This window comes from Carcharhinus amblyrhynchos, chromosome 1 (genome assembly GCF_965287045.1).
Source record: "Carcharhinus amblyrhynchos chromosome 1, sCarAmb.v2.hapA, whole genome shotgun sequence".
Classification (NCBI taxonomy): domain Eukaryota; kingdom Metazoa; phylum Chordata; class Chondrichthyes; order Carcharhiniformes; family Carcharhinidae; genus Carcharhinus; species Carcharhinus amblyrhynchos.
The window spans coordinates 178,611,426-178,624,392 of NC_137324.1; the positions used below are offsets into that span (position 1 = coordinate 178,611,426).

Sequence of the window (12,967 nt, forward strand, 5' to 3'; positions counted from 1 at the left end):
AATGATGCCGTCATCACATTTTCAGATTTCATTTTCTGCGAGAGTAAGGGCACATCTGGAATGTATTACTGACACATTGCAAATCAAAATTCACAGACGCAAACTGACTTAACAAACCCCAAGCAAGATTAGAGACCGGGAGATTTACTTCTCAGTTGTGCTAAAGCAAAATAGCTTCAACAAATAAAATACAGATGAAATTTGAAAAAGAGACATAATTATTTGTTTTTAAGTTGGATTTGAAGGCTGTAAGGATAAGTATAGTCACACTCAACAGAACATGGCAGTTTGTGAATGATAGGGTTTATGGATAACTCTCACTTTAGAATTGTTAGTGTGGATCACTTTACAGATCATTATTTCACCTGTAATTATGGAATTGTATAGCAAAGGAGGCCATTCGGTCCATTGTGCTGTGCGAGCTCTTTGAAAGAACTTTCCAATTAGACACACTCCTCCTGCTCCCAGAGTCCATGTAAATGTATTCTTTTGCAGTATTTATCTAACTCCCTTTTGAAAGTTCCAATTGAATCTTCTTCCTCCACCTTCTCAGCCAGCACCTTCCTGATCGCCACAACTCACTGAGGTAAAAAAAACAAGAAGTACACCTCAAACCTCTGGGTATGAATACAGAAGTGACAGTGCAACTACAAACGGGATTTTCCTTCCAGTGATGAATTCCTGGAATTAGCCTTTCATTGGCTAGATTCAAGTGTGGAGAACACAGCCCAAATCGTTAACTGTTTCTCTCTCCACAGGCGCTGACTGACCTGCTGAGTATTTCCTGCACCTGCTGTATTTATTTCAGCCTTTGTATAAGGGGTCGTGGTGTTCCTGTATGTCTGCTAGCCTTCTAGGTGGCAGAGGTCATGAGTTTGAAGGGTGCTGCCAAAGAAACCTTGGCAAGTTGCTGTACTGCACCTTGTAAATGGTACATACTACTGTCACTATGAGTCAGTGGTGGAGGGAGTGAATTATGTAGATGGTGGATGGGGTGCCAATCAAGCAGGGCTGTTTTGTCTGGCTGCTTTTGAGCCTTTTGAGCCTGTTCCCCATCCATGAGGCACAAGGCAGGAGTGTGATAGAATACAGCTCCAACTGCACCCATCCAGGCAAGTGGGGAGTATTCCATCACACTCCTGACTTCTGCCTCGTAGATGGAGAACAGGCTTTGGAAAGTTAGGAGGTGAGTTAGTTTGTATATAGACACAGCGACTGTGTGTTACTCTCATGAACTGGCTAATTGTTTTGAATGATTTATGGTTTTGATTTCAGCCAGTCTTATCTATTGTCAGACAGGCCTTGGGGAATCAGGAGGCGAGTTAATCACCACAGAATTCCCAGCTTCTAACCTTCTCCTGTAGCCACAGTATTTATATAACTAGTCCAGTTCAATGTCTGGTCAATAGTTAAGAAGTCTCACAACACCAGGTTAAAGTCCAACCAGTTTATTTGATAGTAAACCCACAAGCTTTTGGGGTTTGCCCCTTTGTCAAGTGAATGGAGAGTTCTGGTCTCTCACCTGATGAAGGGGCAAACCCCGAAAGCTTGTGGGTTTACTATCAAATAAACCTGTTGGACTTTAACCTGGTGTTGTGAGACTTCTTACTGTGTTTACCCCAGTCCAACGCCGGCATCTCCACATCATGGTCAATAGTTACCCAGGGGATGTTGATCGTGGGGGATTCAGTGCTGGTGACACTGCTGAATGTCATGAGGACACGGTTAGATTCTGTCTTGTTGGAGATGAATAAACAGGAGATTTCCTGGCCCATATTTGACCTGATGTTATTGCAACCTCATGGAGTCTGGTGTCATTGTAAGAACTCCCAGGGTAACTTGCTCCCAACTGTAAGCCACTGTGCCACTGTGTCTGCTAGGTCTGACCTGCTGGTGGACAGGACATTCTGAGGGATGGTGATGATGGTGTCTGAGGCATCACCTGTAAGGTATGATTCGGTGAGTGTGACTATGTCAGGCTGTTGCTTGACTAGTCTGTGAGATAGCACTCCCAATTTTACGACAAGCTCCCGTTTCATTGGGGAAATTGTATTGAAAGCTGTAATTATTAGTGCTGAAAATTATATTGTCATTTACCACTCAAATAGATCTCAAAATGCTAGAAAATCATGACTGACTTTTCCTGCAGAGGGAGTATGTACTTCATATCACAGAGGAAAGCAGAGACCTATAACCTGCCTTTAGAGATGGCATGATTGTTAGAATTATTGAATCCCTACAGTGCAGGAAGAGACCATTCAGCCCATCATATCTGCTCTGACTCTCTAACAGAGAGATTGTCTTATCAAGGCCCTCTCCCCTACCCTATCCCCATAACCCCACACATTTACCGTGGCTATTCCATCTAATCTACTCATCTTGGAACAGTAAGGGGCAATTTAGCACGGCCAATCAACCTAACCCGCACATCTTTGGACTGTGGGAGGAAACCAGAGCACCCGGAGGAAACCCACACAGACACGGAGAGAATGTGCAAACTCCATACAGACAGTGAGCCGAGACTGGAGTTGAACCCCAGGTTCCTAGCGTTGTGAGGCAGCAGTGCTATCCACTGTACCACTGTGTCACCCCCATATTCACCCACTTTCATTAAAGATCACATTTTAAGTACAGAGTGAGGGAGAATATTCGGTCCATTTTAACTGATCCATGCAGCGAAAAGCTAACAATTCCCTTTCACAGCAAGAATGAAGTCAAGCTTTACTAGCTATCCAAATTTGCTTGAGAAACCTCGTCCGACAATTGGATAACCCATTCAATGAGCCAGCATAGACATGAAGGGCAAAATGGCCTCATTTTGACCTTTGTGATTCTATGACCTTTCAACCCTTTTCACCTATTGTTCAACAGAAACTGGGCAAAGGATCCTTTAACAGCTTTGTGGTGACTAAAGGCTGCAGTTATGTATAGAGAGTGATGCACAGTCAGTAGACTATGGTTATGCCTTTGACAAGGTCCTACATAGGAGACTGTTAAATAAGTTAAGAGCCCATGCTGCTAAAGGTAAGATCCTGACATGATTAGAAAATTGGCTGACTGGCAGCAAGCAGAGAGTGGGGTGATGGCACGGTAGCACAGTGGGTTAGCACTGCTGCCTCACAGCGCCAGGGACCCGGCTAGGGTCACTGTCTGTGTGGAGGTTACACATTCTCCCTGTGTCTGCGTGGGTTTCCTCCAGGTGCTCCAGACTCCTCCTACATTCTGAAAGATGTGCTGGTTAGGTACATTGACCCGAACAGGCACTGGACTGTGACAACAGTGGGAATTTCACAGTAACTTCATTGCAATGTTAATGTAAGCCTTACTTGTGATTAATAAATAAATAAACTTTAAAGGGGTCTTTTTCAGGATGGCAGCTGGTGACTAGTGGTGTGCCTCAGGGGTCAGTGCTGAGATCATAACTTTTCACAACAGACATTAACGATTTGGAAGAAGGAACCGAAGGCACTGTTACTAAGTTTGCAAATGATACAAAGATATTGAGGAAGCAAGGGGGCTGCAGAAGGACTTGGACAGGTTAGGAGAGGGGGCAAAGAGGTGGCAGTTTGAAGTTATGCACTTTGGAAAGAGAAATAGAGCCATAGATTATTTTCCAAATGGGGAAATGCTTAGAAAGTCAGGAGCACAAAGGGACTTGGGATTCTCTTAAGGTTAACGTGCAGGTTCAGACAGCAGTTAGGAAAGCAAATGTCATGTCAAGAGAGCAGGGATGTACCTCTGAGGCTGTATAAGGCTCTGGTCAGACCCCATTTGGAGTATTGTGAGCAGTTTCAGGTCCCATATCTAAGGAAGGATGTGCTGGCCTTGGAAAGGGTCCAGAGGAGGTTCACAAGAATAATCCCTGGAATAAAGAGCTTGTCACATGAGGAACGGTTGAGGACTCGGATCTGTACTTGTTGGTGTTTAGAAGGATGAGGAGGGGATCTTATTGAAACTTACAGGGTACTGCGAGGCTCTGGATAGAGTGGACATGGAGAGGATGTTTTCACTAGTCGGAAAAACTAGAACCAGAGAGGGCACAACCTCAGGGTAAAGGGACAATCCTTTAAAACAGAGATGAGGAGGAATTTCTTCAGCCAGAGAGTGGGGAATCTGTGGAACTCTTTGCCGCAGAAGGCTGTGGAGGCCGGGTCATAGAGTGTCTTTAAGACAGAGATAGATAGGTTCCTGATTAATGAGAGGATCAGGGGTTATGGGGAAAAGGCAGGAGAATGGGGATGAGATAAATATCAGCCGTGATTGAATGGCGAAGCAGACTCAATGAGCCAAGTGGCCTCATTCTGCTCCTATGTCTCATGATCTTATGGTTATACTGCTGTCTGTGCAGTGTGCTGTCTACACATGTGCTTCGATGTAAGTTGAGATTGGTATATGGGCATTGAGGAAGAATGAATGTATTATCCACATTGTCATTAAAATTATTATAATAAAGTTTCTCTTTAAATGAAGTTTATAATGTCTTTCACGTCCTCAGGATGTTCTAGTGTTTCACAGTGCCAACAATTTATACTTTTATAGCATTCTTAACTTGTAAATTATCCCAAATCATCCCAGGGACATTCATAGAGTTGTACAATACAGAAAAGCCCTTTGGCCCATTATCAAGCAATATTTGACATGGAGCCACAGGAGAGATGAGGATGGGTGACTTGGTCAAAGGGAGGGTTTTTAGAAATGCCTTAAAGACGAGGGAGGAGCAGCAAGCTGGAGAGGTTTAGGGAGTGAAATGCAAATCTTAGAAGGCTGAGGGGTGATCTTATAGAGGTCTATAAAATAATGAGGGGCACAGATCAGCTAGATAGTCAATATCTTTTCCTAAATGTAGGGGAGTCTAAAACTAGAGGGCATAAGTTTAAGGTGAGAGGGGAGAGATACAAAAGTGTCCAGAGGGGGCAATTTTTTCACACAGAGGGTGGTGAGTGTTTGGAACAAGCTGCCAGAGGGTGTAGTAGAGGCGGGTACAATTTTATCTTTTAAAAAGCATTTAGACAGTCACATGGGTAAGATGGGTACAGAGGGATATGGGGCAAATGCAGGCAATTGGGACTAGCTTCGGGGTTTAAAAAAAGCGGCATGGACAAATAGGGCTGAAGAGATTGTTTCCATGTTGTAAGCCTTGATGACTCTATGACTCTAATTAAACTTGGTAATATCTAAGAGACCAGAATTAGAGGAGTGCAGAGATTTTGGAGGATTTTAGGATTGGGCATCATTATGGAGAGAGGAAGGGGGACAAGGCCATTGAGGCAGACAGGTGAGGATTTTAAAATTGAGGTAAAACAGGTGAGGACATTGTATCCCTATTCCCATGGAACTAGTCTTTTATCGCTGAAATGGAAAACCTATTACTGAAGCTATTCATCTTGTAGTCATCAGGAAAGTGCAAGAACAGCAAAAATTTCAAACAATCTCAACAATTTATACCATGGGGAAAACAAGATGTTGGCAGCTTGACTCTGGGTAGCCTCTGATGATTTGAAATTTGGCATTCTTGTGTTTGTCTCGCTGAGCACAAAACATGTCCCATTTTCCAGCAATAATCAACAATGTCATTGTTCAATTACTCTGGGTTTAGGTACTAGTCTTCACAAATAAATCTATCCTTCAACCTGTCATGAGATACATTCTGAAACAACACACTCTCCCTCTAATTACAGAGGCTAGTCATGCTGACTGAGAAGTATTTTGGGAACAGGGGTATGTCTGTAAGTGGGATGGTTTTAGCTACCTGTAGCATTTTGGTTAGACAGTTGTCAAATTGCTACCTTACGGTTACTATGTTAGTAACTTGCTGTTACTGTGTACTCAGCTGTTCCTCAGAGAGGAAATGAATCTCCATAAAGGATTACAGACGACTGTTTGTGATAATACCTAACCACTAAATGGCACTGGATATGATTCTGAATCTGTGGAAAAGAATTATGCAGAAAGAAAGCACTTATCCAGCCGGGAGCAGTGTTGTGAAATATTCCACAGCCGTGGAAATCAGGATTTCCCCCCTGCTGTTTTTTGAAGCTTATTCACACTCCCCTGTCCCCCACCTGAATCCACACTGAACTTAGTGGCCACATACATGCAAGCACGACCTGCCTGATCTATACAATGGTTGGTTTAACATGGCTGGGGTAGATACAGATAAGTAATGTCAGCGCTTAAATATCATACTTATCACATTGCCTGGTTGCTGGGAATTCTGCTGTTCGTGTCTTTAACTGACCGATTAATTCACCCAACGCCCCCTATCCTCATCATTCCCGGTCATAAGTGCCTTGATTTAAAAATCCTGCCCTTTAGTTCAGATTCCCTCCATGGCTTCACCCATCGCTCGCTCCATAATCTCCCCCAACCCTCCAATTTCATAGAATCCCTACAGTGCAGAAGAGGCCACTCAGCCCATCGAGTCTGCACCAACTCTCTGATAGAGCATCATACTCAGGCTCTCTCCCTGCTCTATCCCCGTAACCCCACACATTTAGCATAGCCAATCCACCTAACTTACACATCTTGGGACACTAAGGGTCAATTTAGCACTGCCAATTCATCTAATCAGCATGTCTTTTGGACTGTGCGGGGGAACTGGAGCACCCAGAGGAAACCCGCGCAGACACGGGGAGAACATGCAAACTCCGCACAGACAGTGACCCGAGGCCAGAATTGAACCCGGGTTCCTGGTGCTGTGAGGCAGCCACTGTGCCACTGTGCTGCCCTCAGATCGCTAATGCTCGCCTGATTCTGGCCTCTTGGTCACCGCCTCATTTTAATTTCTCCACTTTGCAGCTAATTAAATACTTGTGGAAATGTAGCCATTTATGTATTGTACCATTTGTACACAGCAAGATCCCACCAGCAGCAATGTGATAATGACCAAATCATTTATTTTATGTTAAAAGCAAAATATTACAGCTGCTGGAATCTGCAACAAAAATAGAAAACAGTGGAAAATCTCAGCAGGTCTGACAGCCTCCGAGGAGAGAGAATAGAGGCAACCTTTCGAGTCTGGATGACCCTTGGTCACAACTGATTTATTTTACATGTTTATTTGATGTGTTGGTTGTGTGATGAAGATTGGCCATGGAGCAGTGCCTCCTGTTCTTCTTCGAAACAGTGGCTGTGAGATTGTTCATGCCCACTGGAGGTGGCAGCTGGTGCCTTGGTTTAACATTACACTCAAAAGCGCTGTCCCTTCCCGACAGCACGGCACTCTCCCAGTGCTGACTGACAATCCTTCTCAATAATATTGGTGGGATCTCCCTCCTCCTGCTGCTGCTGAACACATGGGTATTAGAGAGGGTGTTAGAGACAGTGTCAGTGAGGGTTAGGGAGGCTGTTAGAGAGGGTTAGAGAGCGTGTTAGAGAGGGTGTTAGAGTGGGTGTTAACGACAACTAGAGAGGATTAGAGAGGGTGTGAGCAAGGGTGTTAGAGAGAGTGCCAGTGAGGGTTTTAGAGTGGGTGTTAGAGAGGGTTAAAGGGAGTGTCAGTGAGGGTGTTAGGGTGTTAGCGAGGGTATTAGCGAGCCTGTTTGCTGAAGCAGCAAGTTTGAAAACGGCAGTGCTGGCATCAAACCAGCATCAGTGCTGATTGATGATGCGATCTGTCCACTCTTACACACGGTGGCGCAGTGGTTAGTGCTGCTGCCTCACAGCGTCAGGCTCCCTGGTTCGATTCCCAGATTGAGTCACTGTCTATGTGGAATTTGCACATTCTCCCCATGTCTGCGTGGGTTTCCTCCGGGTGCTCCGGTTTCCTCCCACAGTCTGAAAGACATGCTGGTTAGGGTGCATTGGCCATGGTACATTCTCCCTCAGTGTACCCAAACAAATATCAGAGTGTGGCAGCTAGGGAGTTTCACAATAACTTCATTGCAGTGTTAATGTAAGCATACTTAAAATCATTCAAATCCTAGAGCGCAGAAAGAGGCCATTTGGCCCATCTAGTCTGCACCAACCATAATCCCACCCAGGCCCTATCCCTATATTCCTACATATTTACCCACTAATCCCTCTAACCTATGCATCTTGGGTCACTAAGGGGCGATTTAACATGGCCAATCAACCTAGCCCGCACATCTTTGGACTGTGGGAGGAAACGGGAGCACCCGGAGGAAACCCACACAGACACGGGAAGAATGTGCAAACTCCACACAGACAGTGACCCGAGCCAGGAATCGAACCCAGGCTTCTGGAGCTGTGAAGCAGCAGTGCTAACCACTGTGCCACCATGCCGCCCAAAATTATCGTTGTGATGGCTGGGAATCGAACCTGGGCCAACTGCTTGGAAGGCAGCTACGCTCACCACTTTACCATCATCGCTCACTTGTGACACTAATACATAATCACCTATGCCACTCATCAAGATGGTGATCGATGTGAGCCTGAAATGTGTTCCCATGACAAGGACATTATTTTGGTGCCAAAAAGCAGCCAGATCAACGAAACAGGAATGACAGAGCCCCCGCTTTATACCCCCTGTCTGTGAGCCCTGCTTCCTTTCAGAACAACATCGCTCATTATAATCTCACAATGTTCGATCACAAATGTGACAAGCCATAAACACATGTAAAACACCTTCCGTTCCAGATCATTTCCATTTCCATACAGTATAATGGATAAAGGGAGTTATGTGGCGATGACCCTTCTCTGTGTGACTAACTCCAGGCTGGGAACTGATAGGATTAGGTCAACAGCTTGTCATCCTCCCAACCCAAGCAGGATTTCCATTCTCATCGATCGGGGAGATTTTGGGTGGGATTTTTCCGATCGCGCTCGCCCCAAGACCGGAAAATCCTGTCCAGGGTCAATGGACCTTTGCATGGTCCACCTCCCCCCCGCCCGCTACCATTCCCGTGTGTCAGGCAGGAATGGGAAAACTCCACCCATTGACTTCGGAATGTTGCACAAAGTGGACAATGATGAGTCAGCAACCCGTCTGATACCTGCTCCCCCCAAACTTTATTTGAATTTAATCCGAGTGCCTTGGGACGTTAAAGGTGCTATATAAATACAAGATCATGTTGTTACTGTCGGTGCAAATTACAGTGATTTGTGGAATTAAGAAAATGCCGGGCAAACTTTCAACTCCTTTACATCTTCCTGGCTTTAAATCTGACAAGATTCATGGCACACGGCCGAACGCCAACATCGACACTTCCCTTCCGCAGTTTATAACAAGGTTACATTCCCAAATGTCTCAGCTTCTAACAAACTGCTTACACAGCCCACAACTCGACTCAACTAGACCTGGGGATCTGAGCGAGAGGCGACCAGAATACTGAGTCAAATTCCAATATCTTCTGCAATGTGATAATTACACTGTGGGAAAGATAATTCGATGGGACCTTTCATTAACTTGTCCCATCAGCTTCCAGGTTATATGATATAGCAGTCTACCTTTAATTGGCTTTGCCCTCACTCTTAAAGCACATAGTCAGCCGTTCATTTCACAATGATTTGTATTCATTCACAGGATATGGGCATCACAGGGAAAGGACAATGTATATTGCCCTCAAGAAGCCCTTGCCAGGCTAGGCCATTTCAGAGGGCAGTTAAGGGTTAACTTATGGGTCTGGAGTCACATCCTAGAGACACGTATGTCACAGAAGGAGGTCATACCGACCCTTCACAGAGCAATCCTGTCAGCCCACTCCTGCTCGATCCCTGTCATTCGGCAAGTTTATTTCCTTCGACTGCCCATCCAATTTCCCTTTATTGAATCAATTTATTATTTCCACCACCATCTGAAGCGATGAGCGATTGCCACTCACTGTGTAAAAATGTCCTCATGTAGGCCAGACCAGCTAAGAATTTTCTTCCCTAGCAGATATTAGGGAATTATCAGGGATTTAATGTCAATCTGGTGATTTCATTGTCATAACTGCTGGCCCGAAATTTCAGGATGGCGAGCGCTGGGCACCTGGCATCCTGAGAATGAGCAGGGAACATACCCCGTGCTGACTCTGACAGAGCCGTGCCAGTTTCCACTCAATGGAGCATTGATAAGCAGCAGGCGGGACCTCTGTCCACTACTTGGATGGAAGACCTGCTTTGGTAAGTTCTCAACCAATCAGACTTGGTGACATCTCCCCAGTCCACACCAGGTACAGCGCTGCAGAGGCCGGAAGAGGTACTGCAGCACCGTGACTGAGACTAAGGGTGAGTCTAAGACTAAGGGTCTTAGACACCGTGACTGAGACTAAGGGTGAGTCTAAGACTAAGGGTCTTAGACACCGTGACTGAGACTAAGGGTGAGTCTAAGACTAAGGGTCTTAGACACCGTGACTGAGACTAAGGGTGAGTCTAAGACTAAGGGTCTTAGACACCGTGACTGAGACTAAGGCCAGTGTTTTAGAACGTTGCCCGCCTGAGGCTCGTAAGATCCGGCCCAAGGCCAACGGAGAATCCCGTTCTGTGGGCAATAAAATTCCTGCCTGAGTATCTGGACCACACTTCAGGGAAGTACCTGGGTGCCCTGTCTGGCGGTGGGAGGGGGTAGGTATGGAATGGAGGAGGGCCGTAATCTCCAGCTCCCTGAAAGGAGGACACTCCCCCTTCGGGAGAGGCCTCACAACACTTCCTGCTTGAGACCGAGGATGAAAACCTTTTGAAGTTTCCCACCCTCAGTCATTAGTCACCCATCAGGCTGATAACTGAGGCTGGGTGAGAAAACGCTGTTAAGTTGCCACCTTAAGGGCCTTAAGGACCTTCATCAGGAGTTGATGAAGGGGCAGTGCTCCGAAAGCTCGTGATTCCAAATAAACTTGCTGGACTTTAACCTGATGTTGTGAGGCTACTTACTGTGCCCACCCCAGCCCAACGCCGGCATCTCCTCATCATCAGAACCCACTGGGGAGGAGCGTTAAATTCTGGCCACTGTGTATCTTTGATGAGTGGTTTGGCGGGGGAAGCAGTTAATAGTTTGATGTCGAGGTTAACAACTGACCCAGCAGCCTCAGCTGAGGCAGGGTAAACGCGGGGTGTTGTGACGCGATCAGGAACGGATCTCTCAGGGCAGACGTTCAGCGTGCAGGCAATGTTCTGACTTGGATACCAGTCACAATTTGAGCTGATCCTTATGTTCCAGCTGTGGTCCGGCCCTCAGGTGGTTGTCCAGATTTTCTGTGGAAGTTTGGAACCCCAGCGATTTCACCACTCGGGTCAGTTAGCAGGTTATAGTTGGTGATGTTTGCACTCAACCAGGTGGCCTAGCGAGAGATGGAACTGTCATCACTTTTTAGGATGTGGATGTATCCCAGTAGGGGCTACGGGATTTCAGAAGCATGTTTAGGATTTCTATGTGAGATCCTGCGTCAGTGGGAATGCTTCATTAGCTGTCAGTGGTGATGTTCTTGTGAAGAATGTATTCCCTGTGTGACATCTAACAATCCAGAGAGCAGAAGATTTGAATCAGGGAGATTTATGAGATGATTCCTGAGTGTAGGACACAGGTTTTGTTGAATTCACAGCCACCAGTGGTGGAGTGATGGAGGGTGCACAAAAAATAGAGGTGCACGGAACAGATTAATTAGTCAATCTTCCTGTCATTGTCTCAAAGATTAAAGGTCTACGAAAAAACAGCAGCAAATAGACTTCAAAAAGTTATGAATTGGTTATGAAGCAATTTGAGATCCAAGGATGTGAACGGGGCTACAGAAATTCAAGTCTTTCGTTGAAACAAAAACCAGAGAAACAATATAATGTTAACCACCCAAAATCTTAAAATTGTTTATAGATATCGTAGAATTCCTGTGGAGGAGGCCATTCAGCCCATCACGTCTGCACACTCTGAAAGAGCATCTTACCAAGGATCTGTCCTCCGCCCTATCCCTGTGCATTCACCATGGCCAATCCACCGAATTTACACATCTTTGGACTGTGGGAGGAAACCGGAGCAGGTGGAGGAAACCCATGCAGACACGAGGAGAATGTGCAAATGTAGGCCAGACCGGGTAAGGACGGCAGATTTCCTTCCCCAAAGGACATTAGTGAACCAGCTGGGTTTTTAACAACAATCGACAATGGTTTCATGGTCACCGTTAGGTTCTTAATTCCGGATTTTGTGGTTGATTCTCAACTTCCCCCTGAAGTTGCCTTGCAGTTCAAGGGCAATTAGGGAGGGGTAATAAATGCTGGCTGATCCCCCACATCCCAGAAATAAATAAAAAACGAATAACTAAAGTCACAGAGTCTATGTCCTATTGAACAATATACTTCAGCTTGTCTAGAATTCAATTATTAATATACTATTCTGTACCAAATCCATTCACCAATTATTCATATCCTCTCTGGTCTAATTGAATCCTCACTGCAGCACAACCACCAGCCCCCCTCAACAATTTAAATATTCATCTTTAAATTGGCTCCTCCCTATCTCCCACCTCCTCCAGCTCTCCGACACAAACCCTCCATTCTTCTGCCTCTTTCACATCTCTGCTTTCCCCACCGTACCAATAACAATCCCCTAACCCTAATCTTCAGCTGCTGAAAAAGAAACTGGCATTTACACAGCGCCTTTCACGGGCACTGGATGTCTGAAAGCGCTTTCCAGCCCAGGAGGTACTTTTGAAGAGAGGTCACTGCGGAAATGCAGAGAGCGTCACACTCTCCAACTCCCTCCGTTAACCTTTCCGCCTCTCACCGCTTGTAAAACCCTCTTTAAAACCCATCTCTTTGACCAACATCTTTTGGTCTCTGCTCCTGAAGCCCCCCGTTTAATTTTACGGTTATGTGCTGGTAAAATGCCTTGGGATATTTTATCTTCGTTAAAATGTTGATTTAAATGAGCGCTGATGGCTGCACACATTCAATTCCCCAAAGTGTTGACCTGGGTGGAAAAAAGCCACAAGGTTCCTCTCCAATTAAAGGAAGAAGTGAACACTGATTTAACAGCTCAATCAGCCGTTATTCATGGCTGTGAGCTGCGAAGGTTTGACTTTTTCAGAGAAAGTACAAC

General features: G+C 45.6%; 1 protein-coding gene across 1 annotated transcript in view; it reads right to left on the reverse strand.

Annotated features, from left to right (window-relative positions):
- Window positions 1-12,967, reverse strand: part of LOC145347981 (protransforming growth factor alpha-like) — a 181,613-nt gene that overhangs the window by 164,488 nt on the left and 4,158 nt on the right. The window lies entirely within an intron of this gene.